Source organism: Macaca fascicularis, chromosome 14 (assembly GCF_037993035.2).
Source record: "Macaca fascicularis isolate 582-1 chromosome 14, T2T-MFA8v1.1".
Classification (NCBI taxonomy): domain Eukaryota; kingdom Metazoa; phylum Chordata; class Mammalia; order Primates; family Cercopithecidae; genus Macaca; species Macaca fascicularis.
The window spans coordinates 105,805,385-105,820,061 of record NC_088388.1 but is presented as its reverse complement, the minus strand read 5'-3'; the positions used below and the strand labels follow the sequence as shown (position 1 = coordinate 105,820,061).

At 36.5% G+C, this 14,677-nt stretch overlaps 1 protein-coding gene across 2 annotated transcripts in view; it reads left to right on the top strand.

Moving 5' to 3' along the window:
• GUCY1A2 (guanylate cyclase 1 soluble subunit alpha 2) overlaps positions 1-14,677 on the top strand; it is a 525,457-nt gene that overhangs the window by 391,715 nt on the left and 119,065 nt on the right. The window lies entirely within an intron of this gene.

Genomic DNA, 14,677 nt, shown 5'->3' with positions numbered 1-14,677 from the left:
TTGTACATTTGATATTATCATCCAGAGGGCATTTTTATGAAGGTGTATCTTGGGGAAAGGAGCTCTTTAGTTTCATTATGTAGACTATATAGCCAATGTTAAATATTTTACTTGAATTTCTTCTGAGTGGTAAACATTCAGTATGAAGTATGTATGAGGGATTTTCCTTGTTATAGAAAATTAAGTTCTTATAAATTATCTTTAACTCCCTTATAATTTATTGGTATATAATTTACAGCAGTGGTAGCCAAATGTCTGATTCTAAACCAGAGAGATACTGTAATGTTATACTGTCACTTTCAGGACAGAGGAGATCAGCTGAATTTGGCAACACTTTCCTTCCTCCATACTTGGGGCACTATTACACCAATCTCTGCAACAACCAGTCTTTTCCCTCTAAACTACTGATTTGCGGTGTTCGCTTCCTCCAGTTAGAGCAGTCATGTTTTTTTGTTTGTTTGTTTTGTTTTGTTTTTTTAGCCCTAAGTTCATACAACTAAATGAGAATGATAATAGATAAATAAATTATTCTTTGGAAAAAACATGGGAATCCCTGACAAACATAAGTATCAGTTAGATTTTGAGAAAAGAAGAAATGTGATGCTTCTGAGTATACCAAAGCAGGCTCAAGGTTTTAAAATACAACTTGATTTCTTAGACATCAAGCATTCCTTCCCTTGATATAAGCTAGGACATCTCACAGAAAAACAGTAGAAATATTCTGTATGATCTTCAAATTTTCATATATATTTTTAAACCATGGACAGTTTCATCTAGTCATAATAATAATCAACAAGTTTTAACTTACAAAATGTTTACACACACACACACACACATAATAATTCTAGTTCACAACTTTTCTTAAACTAAACTTGCTTAGGAAATTTTGCAACGAATTATAACTAAATAAGATTCTAGGGCTTGGTGTTCTTAACATATCTTCAGTGCTAGTGTATTAGCCAGGGTTCTCTAGAGGGATGGGACTAATAGGATAGATGTATATATGAAAGGGAGTTTATTAAGGGGTATTGACTCACACGATCATAAGGTGAAATCCCACCATAGGCTGTCTGCAAGTTGAGGAGCAACGAAGCCAGTTCGAGTCCCCAAACCTCAAAAACAGTGCAGCCTTCAGTCTGTGGTCGAAGGCCTGAAAACCCCAAGCAAACCACTAGTGTAGGTCCAAGAGTCCAAAAGCTAAAGAACTTGGAGTCCAATGTTTGAGGGCAGAAAGCACCTAGCATAGGAGAAAAATGGAGGCCAGTAGACTCAGGCCAGTTTAGTCCTTCCACATTCCTCTGCCTGCTTTTATCCTAGTCACGGTGGCAACTGATTAGATGGTACCCACCTGGATTGAGGGTAGGTCTGCCTCTCCCAGTCCACTGACTCAAGTGTTAATCTCCTTTGGCAACACCCTCATAGACACACCCAAGAACAATATTTTTTACCCTTCAATCCAATGAAGTTGACACTCAACCATCTCAGCTAGTAAGTATATGTATGTAGGATAGGTGTATAGGGCTGCTTTGGCTGCTTATTCAGGATTAGGGAGGTTGAGTTTGGGAAATCCAGACTGGAAATACAATATATGCTAAATCTATAGCAATAATGGTTTGGCCAGAGAAGGAAAGACAAATAAAGAGATATTGGTCCTGTATAGGATTTAAAAAGTACATTGGAAGAAATGCGTTAGGAGGGATATAAATTAGAAAACTTCTGTTTGACCAGCCTGATTTGTAATCTTCATAAACATTCTAGTGTATTTTCTAGAAAATATACACAGTGCTATTTTAAGCCATGAACTATTTGCTAAATTTTTAATTGCTATTGAATCAAAAAATCCCAGAGGTGGTAGAATTTTTTGTAAGGATCACAAATCTTCTTATTTTATGAAATGAAAAGAGTTTTGCTAAATTGAAAGTGTGTATAGGATTTTGGTAATTATGTAGAATAACGATACCACAGAGAAAAATAAGGTACAGCCCACCTTTTATGTTTTTAGAAATGTGAAAGGAAGCCAGGTAAAACTAAATGCCAAGAGAAAAGAACTAGATGGGGTGACCCACATGGGGCTTTCATAGTGTGCTATGACATGAGATACTAGTCTCTAAATTTGTGGTTGCCCCTCTCTTCTTCATGTCATTACTCCATGTTTTCCTATCATTAGGGAGATGATAGAGTGAATAATTATAATTTCAGTGGTAGAATCTAGATAAATTAAGACATAATAAGACCATTCTGCTAAAATAATCAAGCTTTCTATAAAGTAGAGGGTTGAGGAAGAAGCTGTGGATTTTGCTGTGCTCATATCAAGCACTGAGAAAATGAAAGCCTTTACAATACTTAACTGCCAAGATGTTACAAGTGTATGAATACTAAGTAAGAGCTAGGCAAATTGAAGAAAGTCTAGATTATAATTTTGTTTCTCTTGTAATTAGAAAGGCAAATTTTCAGTAAAAGTCGACATAAACAACATATGTAATATTTTGCTTCTCAGATTGTTCTCTCATGAACATAAGGAACCAGTATCTAATTTTGTAAATCAATGGCATATAAATAATAATAATAATAAATAATGCATTGACTATTGAAGCAAATTAATGTACATTTTGCTTTATTTTAAATTTGTCTTTGGGAAAACCTTTGATTTCAGATAAACAGGGAGAAAGACTTCTCCACTTTCTCTGATTCTGTTCTGCCACGGTTACAGTGTTCCAGTGCTATTTTAAATATAATCTTTAGCATTCCCATCTTTTCACCTTTAAGCACTTTAACTTGACTTTTCTCCAGTTCTGTGCCCCATAAAATAAAGATACTCAGTGAATCAATCTCATAGTTACATCATAAGCATTTCAGTGAGCTTTCCTATACTCAAAGAACTTAGAATAGCATCTGGTGCATAGTAGTAAATGTAAATATTAGCTGCCATTGGAACTTCTCAGACAGGTGTATCTATCTAGACATACAGGGATGTGTGTTATGTGATTATGTTTGTGTGTGTGTGTGTGTGTGTGTATATATATACACACACAGAGCTTTTTAGAAAAGAATAAAATATGATCTCATTTAATCCCTCCTTGAATAACATGTGGCATTATGTATATTTTCAGATAAGAAAACTGAGTTTTGGAAAGGTTAAATACAGATAACATGGCTCATAAGTCAGAATTTGAACTGAGACTTGTCTGATTCTAAAGCCTATAGTTTTTATACAATTTAGGCTGTGATCTAGACAAAGATCAAATGACAGAAACCAAGTGGAAACTGTTTAAAAACAATGTTACAGAATCAGTAACTGTAGTTATACTGTCAAGTTGGAGATTCTCCCATCTGCCATCTTTTCTCTTTGTTAGAAACCAGCCAGCACCTCCGTCTTCATTCCTCCTATGGAAAGTAGCATACCAAAAGAGGTATTGTGGGAGCAGTGGTCCCAGGTGCAGGCAGTAAGAGGTATATTTTTAAAACAGTTAAATGGAATAAAAGTTGATGTGGTTTTAAAAATCACCTTGCCCAGGTAACTCTAAAAATGTTAGTGATGGCCAGATGCGGTGGCTCACACCTGTAATCCCAGCACTTTGGGAGGCCAAGGTGGGTGTATCACCTGAGATCAGGAGTTCAAGACCAACCTGGCCAACCTGCTGAAACCATTTCTACTAAAAATACAAAAATTAGCCAGGCATGGTAGTGGGCGCCTGTCATCCCAGCTAGTCGGGAGGCTGAGGCAGGAGAATTGATTGAACCCAGGAGGTGGAGGTTGCAGTGAGCTGAGATCTCACCACTACACTCCAGCCTGGGCAACAGAGTGAGACTCCATCTGAAAAAAAAAAATATTAGTGATAAAATACTTTTCTCTGTCAGAGTAAAGGTAGAGGGAGTATTCCCATCACAGCTTTCAAGTGTGGTTTGCAAATGTCCATGGCATTAAACATTGTCAGGTTTAGATTGGGAAGAAGTCCATAGTAAGACAAGATAGTGCAACCAGGAAATACCAGGACCAAAATTCTATTACATTAGGGAACCTGAGTTGAAAATCTGAAAAACAACAACACAAAGTTCATATTGGCAAAGGAATGCAAGTATTATAAGTCTAGCTGGAAAAGCAGAGTTCAGGCCAATTAGCAAAGTAGGAGGAAATCCAGGCAAACTCTTGGGGAATACAAGACCTTGGGACTGGGCCCAAATGAACTAGATGACAGAAGCTGAAAACCAGGCAGCATGTCTAGGTAGAAAGTATAAATACGGGTATAAGTACAAACTTTGATAAAGAAGCAGAGTCTTTTCCCTGGACAGAAGTAAGCTTAGAATCAGGGGGTACATAGGACAAGTCTACAATGTCAAAGGGGAACTGAATATGGCAACCTCATCAAAGGATATAGAGATATCTACTGAGCTTTTAAATACTAAAACAGGATTAGAATCACTGAGATACTAGAGTTAGGAGGTTGGTTATATCCCTTCTTGAAAATGCAGAAAATGTGCTTGGGGACTCTCTTGGAATTAATACAGTGTGAAAATTACTAGATACATTGAGTTCTTCTAAAAGTCTTTTAAGGCCAATGAAAACACTGTGTTAACTTTATAAATTGCAAACTCCATGAATACCAATTAAAGGGGTCAGAAAAGCCATTAAGATCATGTACATTTCATTTAATTTATGCCAACATATTATTATGCTTTAGTCTTCTATTAACTATAGACTCCTGTTAACTATAATTCCTTAACCACTTTGTGGGAAAAAAAAATCTAGACATTCTGTCTTAATTAATACATTTTGTGCTGTCAGAATACCTGAGACTGGGTTATTTATAAAGAACAGAAATTTAATCTCTCACAGTTCTTAAGTCTGGGAAGGTCAAGATGAAGGTGCTGGCATCTGGTGTGGGTCTCCTTGCTATATCCCAACATGGATGAATGCCAAAGGGCAAGAGAGAGCACAGTGAACCTATTCCTACAAGCTCTTCAAATAGTGGCTCCATCTTCATGACCTCCCATTAGGTCCCACCCTCAATACTTTTGTATTGGGGATTAAGAATTTTGAGGAACACATTCAAACCATGGCACGTTCTAAAAATAAATACAAAATGCAAAAGTTAATAGTGATAAACATCCATGATAGAGATGCTTGTACATAAGCTTATATATAAGTGATCAGTGTTCGCTTTTGAGTGTGCATGTTAATATCCCAGGGAAACTGAGAGTCAGACAAGCCCTTTTAGTCTGGGTATCTCGGTGAAGACTGTCGGGGCTTTGCACTGATAATACTCACAGCACCTGAGTTTGTACATTGGCTAAGGAGCTATAGCAGACATAAATCCCCATCTTTAACCTCCCTTGTAAAAGCTGAAAACAGATGTTTCTGACAGAGAGTTTTAGGGCCACACAACTTTATGCCTCAAGAATTTTGAGTTGTCTTGCCACTTGATGCGAAGCTACTTCACCGGACCTTAAGCCAGCCTTTAGAAAATGCAACAGATTCTCAAGGATATCACTTCAGCATGAATTAGATTTCACAGAAAAATGAAATGCTTCACTTCCACCTTGTTTTGTTGTAAAACAGAAAGCCTTTTAAAGTACTTAGGTACTTAGGTTATTGTTGGAATTTTATAAATATGTATATGCCATTTTACTTCATTTGCAGCGTGAAATGCCAGTTCCATTTAGTAAAGAGTAACTGCTTCATTTTCCCCCAAATTTACATATTTTCTCTTTTAATGATCAGTGCACACACTTTTAAAATTGAGCATTGTTTAAGATTTATGTTAGTTCTCTTCAGTAGTCTCCATCAACATCAACATCATTTGCTTTTGCTGATATTTTGTTGGAAACAAGGCAATAATGTTTTTTAGTAAGTTGGAAAATAAGAATTTCTTAAGTCAAAAATTTATTCAACTCATTCATTCACTCAATAAACATTTGTAACTCACTTGATAAGGAGCCATGACTTCCATAGAACCTTTACAATGTTATGGAAATTAGAATGTATTTTTAGAACAATTTTAGTGAATAGAAAAGAACTCGTTTATATGCTTTAGGAAGTAAGGTGAAAGTCACAGATAAGCATTCTGTTCTGATAGCTTTCTATGGGGGGAGTTATATTGCCAGTTTCAAAAACCATAATGCTGTAAAAATTACCTGAAGAGGGTTTAACCTTATTTATATGTTTGCCTTTGGCGAGCACTTTAGTTGGAGATAAGGAAGAGGCAAGGGAAAGATACGTTTCTTTCAATTCATTCAACCAAGGCTGTGGAATCCCAGTGCTATCTTGAGTGCACTAGTTGGAGTTCTCATCTTTCCACCTTTCATAGCTTATTTAATCTCTCTGCCTCAGTTTTATCATCTGTAAATAAGAGACTAATTTTACCACTTTATAGTTTTATTTAGTGAGCTTTTAAATGAGATTTATGTAAAGTGCTTAGAACAGTGTCTGCTTCATGGTAGTAAATGTACATATTATTCAAACAGGTATATCTGGTCCTATAAGGGAAGCGTGTGTGTCTGTGTGAGTGTGTGTGTTGTATTCGTGCAAGCATTTTTATGTACATAAACATTGTGTATCTAACGCTTACTAGAAATAGATAAAATGCTTATTTATTGGATTTATTGTTTTAGGTTATTAGAATTGCATTGTATGCCAAAGACCGTGAAGGAAGGGTAGAGAGAAATAAAAGATAAGGAGGGAGGGAGATAAATAGCTTTTCGAAATGCATTATTTGTGTCATCTTCACGGGGCCTCAAAGATTCTTAAAGATGGTTCCATCTGCATACTCTGAATTACAATGTGGAATTTATAAAGATGACAGTTTTCTTAAAGCCATAATGACTCGTGGGATGTCTGACCAATACTGTGAAACTGAACCCCAAATGTCTATTTTTTATATTCTAATATGACAGCCTGAATTATTTTTCTTCTATATTCAGAGAACATTTCTTTTAGTGTTGTGGCATATTCTGAAGACGGTTAGAAGGCTAAAATACTTTCAATTGCTAAGCAGAAGTTAATATTAATGAAGTGTCTCGCTGAATTTTTCAAAGTGTTTTGGGGTTATTTTTGTCCCTATTGATATTTAATTTCTAAAGAGTGGTGGCAACTGCAAAGAGATTGATGTTTTTGATTTTTACAAGCAGTATGAACTGAATATTTGTGACCCCCCAAAATTCATATGTTGAAGCCCTACTTAATGTGATATTATTTAGAGGTGGAGTATTTTGGAGTTAATTAAGTTTAGATGAGGTCTTGAATGTGGGGTCATCAATGATGGAATTAGAATCATTATAAGAAGAAGAGACTTGAGCTTGCTTTCTCTCCTTTTTGTGAGGACGCAGTAAGAAGGCAGCCACCTGTAAGCTAGGAAGAGAGCCCTCACCTGGGAAGTGAATTGGCTGGCATCTTGATCTTGGACTTTCCGGCCTCCAGAACTATGAGGAATAAATTCCTGTTGTTTAAGCCACCCAGTCTATGGTATTTTGGTATAGCAGCCTGAGCAGACTGAAATCCCAAGGGAAGGTATATCATTTCTACAGGCAGTGTGGATATTTCTTCATGATATAAGTCTCTAGTAAGTTCTCTTAGTAGATTAGTCCATGTTGCCAGGATTTCCTATTTCTAATAAGAATAAATGCTACCCCATGATGTAAATAAAAGATTTTCATTAGCCTTATAGAGTTAATTGTGTTATTACACAGTATCTCTCTTTTGTATATCAATAAACTGTAAAGAAGTTAAGCTCTAAGCTCAAACTGCTCATTTATTTTTGCCACTAACCATTTCAGCAGAACAGCGTGAACAGCTTGCTTTTAGTTTGTACATAGGGTGAGTTTACTAAAATGGAAATTGATTTTCTAGGCAGGACCGCTATCTCACTTATCTCATAGGATAGCCTTAATGCGATGTGCAAATCTCACTGAATTGAGGTGTTTCTATTACCTTTTTTAAACAAACATTTAATTAATGCTTTTATGTAGCAGAAATGCTGTAAGTACTTCTCCCACTATTTATCATTTAATAACTGATTTCAAAAGTGAAAATTTCTGAAAGCGAAATGAAACTAATAGAATTCACATTTACTGAATACAAACTGTGTTCCAGTCTCAGTGTTAAGTGCTTAAGTTGTGATATTTCACTTATTTTCCAGAACAATCCTGTGGAATAGGTGTTATGATGTCCCTTTTGTCTTTTTAAATTTTTTATTTCAATGTTTGTGGGTACATAGTAGGTGTACGTATTTATGGAGTATGTGAGATGTTTTGATACAGGCATGCAATGTGTGATAATCACATCATGGAAAATGGGGTACCCATTCCCTCAAGTATTTACTTTTTGTATTACAAACAATCCAGTTAGACCCTTTTAAAATGTACAATTAAATTATTATTATGATTGCTCTGTTGTGCTATCAAATACTAAGTGTCCCTTTTGAAGATGAGTTTACTAAGTTGCAGATGTTACTTGAATTTAGTTCTGATTTAGTTAAAAGCTCATATTTTAGAAAGCAACGGTTTAAACCATTCATGTGTCAGATAGCTAGTGTTTCCAATTACCTAGATGCAGAACCAGGAAAAAAAATTGTTCTGGCACTTATATACTATAGGTTAGTGCAAAAGTAATTGTGGGTTTTGCTATTACTTTTAATACATAAAATGAAATATTTATTTATTTATAAATTGGTATGATCTCTCCAGAAACTTTGACAAATTACCAGAGTTCATCTTTGTAAAATGAAAACAATAGTATGGCACAGGACTGTTCTGAGGCTGAAAAGAACCATCAGCCAAAAGTCCTTATTACAAACATGAGGCCCTCAATGTAGTAATTAGAGGATGAGCATGACTTTGTAAATTGCAATTTGAATTCTAGCCTAGAGGTAAAAATATAACTAGGTTTCCTTTTTTAAGGTATTCAACAAATGTGCACTATTTTTGAATATGTGTTGAATATCATAAACACTTGTTCTCTTTGGCTCCCGGAGGTTAAAGAGGATCTTTGTACAAAAGTTAAAAGAATAATTTCAGCACAGAAGATCCCTATGAAAATCCATGTTCCTAACAATGACATAGACTGGCTGAAGCATATGCTCTGACCACAGGAGTGATATACCACAACCTTTTGGTGGGGCAGGTGGGAACAGCTCTCAGTTGGTCCCCTGATTCTATGAGATTCTCAGATTCTAAATTCTTAGTGTTGGAGCTGTATGTAGTTTGCTAGGAAAATGTTTTCAAACTGCAAATCAATGCTGCTGCCTCCCTATCAATAAGTTATTCACCCATGGCAAGTTTTAAATGATTTGTGTTTATTTTTGCAAACATCTTTTAGAGTAGAAAGATGAGAATTTAACTCTGTCATCTTAAATTTGGGTTAAAATGGATATAAATAAGTTTTGATGCATTTTTCAAGCTTTGAAATGGGTAACATGGCTTTCAAGTTGGAAAAATATAAGAAATCAGTTGAAGCAAAATCCCTGTGAGACTGCTGATCTAGCTGTATGTGTTGGGGTGGAGGGCGTGCACATGTACATGCATATGTGCACATGTGTTGGAGTCTGTGAAAGCTGTCTATTAAGATAATGCTGTTCTTAAGATTGTCCAAAGCATTTTTTAATGTTATATTTTCCTATGATAGTCAAAGTTTAATATTGGATAGCTTTTTATGCTGTCATCAAAGGGCAACTTTGTGCCCCTCTGTTTTTCCCTTACCAAATTCCATAAGTATTGTCACTGCCTTATATCCGATGGGGCATGTTTCAGCCCTCTGCTTAATATAAGGTTGTTTGACCATCAGAGAGAGCCCAGATGAGGACTGTTGTAGTTGCCTATGACAGTGCAATGACAGCTAAATGTAGGGGAAAGGGTATTGAAGATAAAGTCTGAAAACCTGATTTTAATTATATCTTTGTCACCTAATTGGGTAAGTCACATAACTTATCTGTGTTCAGCTTCTGCATCTGTAAAATGGGAGCAGTATTAGAGGTCTCACGTATTTGTTGCAGTTGACACAAAAAACTTGTTCAGCAAATGATTATTGTTTGGAATTTGTCTATTCATAATTCAAAATCATGACATGTATGTCGAAAATTGTTGTAAATTAATCAACAGTAGCAGCAATTGACTCCATCTGGAGTTATTCATATGAAAGAAGACCAAGATCAGAGAGAATGTCTTGAAGAATTTGCTATGAAAGAAGGGACAGGGACTGATACTGGCTGAATGCCTAATATGTGCCAGGTACCATGCTAAATTTTTAATGTACGTTTATTCATTAATTTCATTTTCAATAATTAATTGATCACATACTGTGTTTAAGGACTAACCTAGGCATTGGGTAATAACACTATTGAGGTATTTATTTTATTCGATTTGGATTTTATTTATTGGATTTTATGTATTTATCCAGCTATTTTGAGTTATATTAATAATTAAATAAAACTGTACAAATTTAAGGTTTACAATGTGACGGTCTGATATATGTATAGATTGTGCAATGATTATCACAAATTAATTAATATATAGTTGATCTATTATCAGACATAATTACCCTTTGTGTTTGTTTGTGTGTGTGTATAGTGAGGACACTTTAAGATCTAGTCTCTTAGCAGAAATACAGCATTATTAACTATAGTCGGCATGCTATATGGTAGATCCCCAGAACGTAGTCACTCTATAACTGAAAAATTCTGCCATTTGACTAACATCTTCCCATTTCTTCCACCCTCACCCCTTGGCAACCACCATTCTACTCTCTATTCATATGAGAAACACAGAGAGTTATTTAGATTCTACTTATGAGATCATACAGTATTTGTCTTTCTGTGTCTGGCTTATTTCACTTAGCATAATGTCCTCTGGATTCACCCACAAATGGCAGGATTTTGTTCTTTATTATGGCTGAATAATATTTCATTACATATATCTGTGTATGCGTGTGTGTGTGTGTGTGTGTGTGTGTGTGTCACATTTTCTTTATTCATTTATCTGTTGATAGGTTGATTTCACATCTTGGCTATTTTGAATAATGCTGCAGTGAACATGGAAGTGCAGATATCTCTTCAATATCCTGATTTCATTTCCTTTGGATATGTATCCAGAAGTGGGGTTGATGAAAATTATAGTTTTGCTTTTATATTTTAGGAACCTCTATTGTGTTTTCCATAATAGCTGTACCAATTTACACCCTCAAAAACTGTGTACAAATGTTCCCTTTTCTCCATACCCTCATCAGCATTTGTTATCTCAGATTTTTGATAATCATCATTCTAACAGGTGTGAGGTGATATCTCATTGTGGCTTTAATTTGCACTTCCCTTATGATTACTAATTTTGAGCCCTTTCATATACCTGTTGGCCATTTTTGTGTATTCTCTTGAAACTGTTTATTCAGGTCCTTTGTTCATTTTTTAATTGGGCTGTTTGGTGTTTTTGCTACCACGTTGTATCAGTTCTTTGAATATTTTGGATATTAACCCCTCATCAGACATGTGGTTTGCAAATATTTTCTCCCCTTCTGTAGGTTACCTTTTTCATTATGTTGATTCTTTTTTTTGCAATGCAGAATATTTTTAGTTTGATGTAATCCCACTTGCTTATTTTTGCTTTTGGTGACTGTGTTGGTGTATCCAAAAAACTCATTGCTAAGGCCAGTGTCACAGAGCTTTGTCCTTATGTTTTTAGCTAAGAGTTTTACAGTTTTGGGACTTACATTTGCGTCTTTATTACATTTTGAGTTGATTTTTCTGTATGTCATAAGAGAAGGATCTAATTTCATTTTCCCAACCCAATCTAGCTTCCCAACCAATTTATTGAAGAGAAAATTCTTCTTTCATTGTGTTTTCTTGGTGTCCTTGTAAAAGATTGTGTAGATTTAGTTCTGGGATCTCATTCTGTGTCATTGGTTTATGTGTCTGTTTTTATGCCAGCACCATACCATTTTCATTACAATTCCGTAGTGATTAGCTTGAAATCAGTAAATCTGATGGCTCCAGCTTTGTTCTTCATTCTCAAGATTATTTTGGATATTGCAGTTATATATGAATTTTAGGATTATTTTTTCTATTTCTGTGAAAAATGCCATTGGAATTTTGATAGGGATTGCATTGAATCTGTGGTCACTTTGGGTTTTATGGACATTTTTACAATATTTTTTCCATTCCATGAACAGATAGATATTCTTCTACTGATGTGTCTTCTTTAATTTCTTTAATCAATATATTACAGTTTTCAATGTACAGATCATTCACATCCTTGATTAATTTTAAATAGTTTATTCTTTTTGTTGCTACTTTAAGTGGGATTGTTTTCTTAATTTCTTTTTCAATACTGTGTTGAATAGGATAGGCAAGAGAGGGCATCCTTGTCTTGTGCTGGTTTTCAAGAATGCTTCCAGCGTTTGCCCATTGGGTATGATGTTGGCTTTGGGCTTGTCATTTGTGGCGCTTATTATTTTGAGGTATGTTCCTTCAATATCTATTTTATTGGGAGTTTTTAACATGAATGGATGTTGAATTTTATTGAAAGCCTTTTTCTGCATCTATTGAGATAATCATGTGGTTTTCGTCTTCAGTTCTGTTTCTGTGATGAATCACATTTATTGATTTGCGTATGTTGAATCAATCTTGAAACCCAGGGATAATGCCTACTTGATGATAGTGGGATATATATATATATATATATATATATATATATATATTTTTTTTTTTTTTTTTTTTTTTTTTTTTCCCTGAGATGGAGTCTCACTCTGTTGCCCAGGCTGGAGTGCAATGGCGCGATCTCAGCTCACTCCAACCTCTGCCTCCTGGGTTCAAGTGATTGTTCTGATTCAGCCTTGTGAGTAGCTGGGATTACATGCGCCTGCCACCGCGCCTGGCTAATTTTTGTATTTTTAGTAGAGATGGGGTTTCACTGTGTTGGCCAAGCTGGTCTCGAACTCCTGACCTCGTGATCTGCCTGCCTTGGCCTCTCAAAGTGCTGGGATTACAGACATAAGCCACTGTGCCCGACTGATAGTGGGTAAGCTTTTTGATTTGTTGCTGGATTCAGTTTGCCAGTGTTTTGTTGAGGATTTTTGCCTCAGTGTTCATCAAGGATGCTGGTCCTAAGTTTTTTTTCTTTTTTTGTTGTATCTATGCCAGGTTTTGGTATCAGGATGATACTGCCCTTACGGAATGAGTTAGGGAGGAGTCCCTCCTCAATTTTTTGGAATAGTTTTAGTAGGAATGGTACCAGCTCTTCTGGTATGAAATATAAATGAGTTCAGTATAAGATATATAAAAAACAAATTTTATTGGTGTTCTGAAGGAATCAAATATATTATTCTACTGAGGACTGGAGATACTTTCAGCAAAGATATGGCATGAAAGGTGGACTTGGAAGCATGTGACAAATTTGACTTCTGGAAGAGGGACTAGGGGAGGCTTTTTTGTAAATCTATATTCTGAGAAAATAAAAGATAGTAATTCCGTAGATATATAAAAATTGTAGGATTTATGGGTTAAGATGGTCTCCTTTAAAGCATGAATTATTGAGGGGCGGATCAAGATGGCACAACAGAAGTTTCCACTGATTGTCTCCTTCACAGGGACACCAAATTCAGCAACCATCTGCATGTGTGCGTGCACACACACACACGCAAATAACTTCGTAAGAACCAAAATCAGGTGATTACTCACAGTATCTGATTTAAACTTCATATCACTGAAAGAGACACTGAAGAGTGTGGGAAAGACAGTCCTCAATTGTTAACACTACACCTTCCCAATTCCCCCTGCAGTAGCTGCAAAGCATGGAGAAATTTGTGTACTTGAGACTGCATTGATTGTGAGACTTTGCATTGAACTCAGTGCTGTCCTGTCACAGCAGAAAGCAAAACCAGGCTGAACTCAGCTGACACCCTCACACAGAGGGAGCATTTAGACCAGCATTAGGCAGAGAGGAATCACGCATGCCAGCGGTCAGAACTTGAGTTCTGCCAAACCTTGCCACCATGGACTAAAGTGCTCTGGGATCTTAAATAGACTTGAAAGTCAGTCCAGGCCACAAGTACTGCAAGTTTTAGTGCTGAGCTGGGCCTGGAGCCAGTGGACTTGTGGGAGACACAACTTATTGAGATACCAACTTGGGCAGCTAAGGGAATGCTTGCAGCACCCCTCCCTCAGCCCCAGGCAGTGCAACTTACATCTCCAAAAGAGACTTCTTCCTTTCGCTTAAGGAGAAGAGAGGGAAAAGTAAAGAGGGCTTTGTCTTGCATTTTGGATACCAGCTCAGCCACAGCAGGATAGGGCACTGGTCAGAGTCATGAGGCCCCATTCCAGGCACTAGTTCCCAGACATTTCTAGATGCACCATGGGCCACAAGGGAACCTACTGTATTGAAGGGAAGGATCCAGTCCTAGCTGGACCCATCACCTAAAGAGCCCTTGGGCCCTGAATAACCACCAGCGATACTCAGCTACTATTCTGTGGGCCTTGAGCAAGACTCTAAGATGGCACTGGCTTCAAGTGAGACTCAGCAATCCCCGTTGTGGAGGCTATAGTGAGCGACTTCATCTGGTTGAGAAAAGCAGAGGGGAAAGCAAAGGGGCCTTTGTCTTACACCTTAGGTACCAGCTCAGCGCCAGGGAGGCAGAACAACAAGTAGGCCATTGATTCTAGGCCTTGTTCTTGAATAGCATTTCTGGACCTGCTGTGGGCCA